At 39.4% G+C, this 3244-nt stretch overlaps 1 protein-coding gene across 1 annotated transcript in view; it reads left to right on the forward strand.

Moving 5' to 3' along the window:
* Positions 1 to 3244, forward strand: part of LOC115245399 (serine/threonine-protein kinase minibrain) — a 108292-nt gene that overhangs the window by 90027 nt on the left and 15021 nt on the right. The window lies entirely within an intron of this gene.

Raw genomic sequence — 3244 nt, forward strand, 5'->3', positions numbered from 1 at the left:
TTGGTAATGGCGGAACTAAAAATGTCGGTATTATCGACCCTTTTAGTTACGTTTAGATGAGGGCGCTAACCCGTCGGAGTTCGCCCGTCGGTTTAGGATCCCCTTAATGTTTGAAAAAATAAAGTGTGTTATGTTTTTATATAAAATATTTTTACTGCAATGATAACACATAGATGATAAATATATATATATATATATATATTTATATGCGAGTCGTTAAAAAATTATACATATTCGAGTGGATTAACGGATACTTTTGATTAATTCAGATCCAATTTTTTCTTAACAAAAATTTGATCAGTCTTTTTTTATGTATGTGATTTTATAAAGAGAGTCAATATTTTATAAAATTAATTATAGTTTCTTAATTTATTATATTATATAACATTGTACATTTTCGTCTTGCTTTTGAATTAGCATGATGTTATGGTTCGTGCAGATAATTTTTCGATATTCTATAGAAGTATCCGTTCCTGACCATACATTCATCTTTCTCGTTACGGCATTGGATTGCCATAGTCAAGCTAGGTCGAAAGAGAAGAAAAGAGAGAGAAAGAGAGAGCCATCGCACTTTGAGCGAAAAAGAGCAAACGGAAGCTCCAGGGATTGGAGGGGATGGACGGGTAGGTCGTCATCACCTGGTGACGATCGAGCTTCCTCCGATGATGTTGCTCACGACGGTGAGAGGCACGACGAGAGATAGTGGGAGGAAAGACGACAATGAAATCCGTAGGCTTGATTCGACAAATTTTGCGTTGTTTATACCGGTTTCCGCGTTACTCATGCGCAAACGAAATCGAATCGAAGAATGATGATTCGATTCAGTTGACACGTGCTTGCCTTTTACCCGGAGCCACCGCATGAACAGATTTGGTCTACGAGTGACAATAAGACACACTCTTAATCCGATAAAATAATCGATTATAAAAAATTGAAGCGAGTGCGATGAAGTTTTCATGAGTTTTAAGGATGTATGTGTCATTTGTCAAAACATTGATAAAAGTGAAAATTGCATGAAAATTTTGTAGACTGTTCTACTATCACTTCTGAGTATCTGTGCAAAACCTGAGTACAATTTTCTTAACGGTTTGAAAATTATTTAAATTTAAAAGTTAGTATTGATTCTTATAGAAAATCGTGTATTGTAGCACTTATTGACAAATTTGCCAACGAAATAAAAATTTTCGCATATATTAAGAAAACTCTAATAAATATTTGTGCAAAACTTGATTTAGATCCCAAACAGTATAAATATAAAAAATATTTTTTTTTTAAGTTTTGACATTTTTTTGCTACTTTTGTACAGCCAAAACATCATTAATAAGAAGTCTAGTTGATACGCGTGTAAGAGACGATCGCAAAACTCGATTCCCGCTTGAATTCTCTTTCCAAAATTAAAATATGAATTAATGTACCAAGTTTTTTGTGGGCTCGTACGAAACCCGTTGTCCTCGACTGCGGTAGGTCAAGCGTCACGTGACTATGGTATTATCGCGAGCGATAAATCCCTCTCCTCCCTCGGCTCGGGTTTTGGACTATTTTCCAATGGCGGGTGAAAAGGTTGAACCGAAAAATCGTGTTTTGAGAATGCGACGAGAATAGAGAAGTTCGTGCGCGCGAATTAAATTTCCGATTCCGCGCGACTAACCCATATTACGGCGCGAAATGAGGTCACGCTCCTTAGAAGAGTCGCGCCTATGACTAATGGAAGTGTTAACCGAGCGTTTCATGGATGCCTTTATAACCATATGAATGTTTCGCTCGTGCGAGAACTTTTGCGGAAAACAGGAAGAACGAACAACTGTGATCCCTCGTGGATACCGACTTCATCCCCCGAACAGAACCGTCATAAATGTAAAAAAAGACATGCCATTTGTTCGAATGCGATATTTTACACACTTTAATTCTCAAACTCTAGCGTACACAAAAACGGGTAAAATTTTATTTGGAAGTCTTGCGAGAGACCGTTTATTTTCACTCACCGAAAAGTGGATCTCGTCATAAATTAAAACAGCTTGGAAATTTTATTTTAAGCAGTCGTATTTATGAATTAATGACATAAATAACAAGCATTTACTTGAAAATCGTGAAAGTAATATCAATTTTTATCTTATATTTCTTAAAGGATCCAATAAATCATAAAAATATGATTTCTTAAGAAATATTTATATTTCTTCTGAATAAAAAAAATTTTAACCGATATTATTTCAAAGTTATAATATTATTTCAAAAGATATAAAACTCTTCAATATATTCAATTAAAATAACAATTTACATAGAAAACTTTTATTAATTCAATAACTGTCAAAAATAATAAATAACTGTCAAAATAATAAATAACTGTCAAAATCTTGCAAATTTTTTATTATAGGAATCTTGACAAGACAAATAATTATTAATTATGCCGTCGAAAACTTTTTTGCATTGATTTATCGCACATTTTAGTAAAAAGTCTTTTTTATCTTCTTCGCATTCATCAGCAGCGACAGAGTTTTTACGCTCTCGCTAAACTTTCTATCGCAACACGAGGCATTTAATTTATTTGAATGTTTCGTGTTTCTTCCGCTTTGCGACGAGCAACAACGGAGTATTTCGTCCGATCTATTCCTTTTATAAATCCAACTGACACGCAGTCGAAGTCAAAAATAAGCGCTCCGTCATCGGGGCGATTCGCTTCCGGGGAGTGTGGAAGAGAGAGCCCCGGCATCGGGAGTTCATTAGCCGCGCCGTGGCGGCGGCGGCGGCACCGAGAGTACCCCTTGTATACTTCTTCGACGGTACACACAATCGATGCCGAAATAGAGTAACTAGACGCCGATACAGCGCTGACCATCACCGTGTCGATGACCTGGGTGGTGGAGGCGTGCCAGCAGCGGAACAACCACTTCGATCCTACCCGATTCGCGAGGGGCCTTCTCTCGCTCCCTTTCTCCCTCCCGCCGATATCTCTCTTCCTCATCTCTCCCCCGGCTTTCTTCCGAAAATTTCGCACGGCACGGCCGACGAAAAACGGGTGAGGGTCCGGGAATGTCGTCGTCGTCGTCGTCGTCGTCGTCGTCGTCGTCGTCGACGGACTCTTCGGGTCGAGTTCCTCACAGCCGACAGCGCTTTCGAACGGCATGGTTTTCACGTGGTCGCCGAGCATATCGATTCCCCGGACGAGGCGGCAGATCGGATTCTGCGCCCTTTTCCCTTTTGCTTCCCTTCCCGTCTCCCCCCCCCCCCCCCCCCCCCCTCCCGCGCT

The sequence above is a fragment of the Formica exsecta genome, unplaced genomic scaffold (genome assembly GCF_003651465.1).
Source record: "Formica exsecta isolate Colony F162 unplaced genomic scaffold, ASM365146v1 scaffold969, whole genome shotgun sequence".
Lineage (NCBI taxonomy): Eukaryota > Metazoa > Arthropoda > Insecta > Hymenoptera > Formicidae > Formica > Formica exsecta.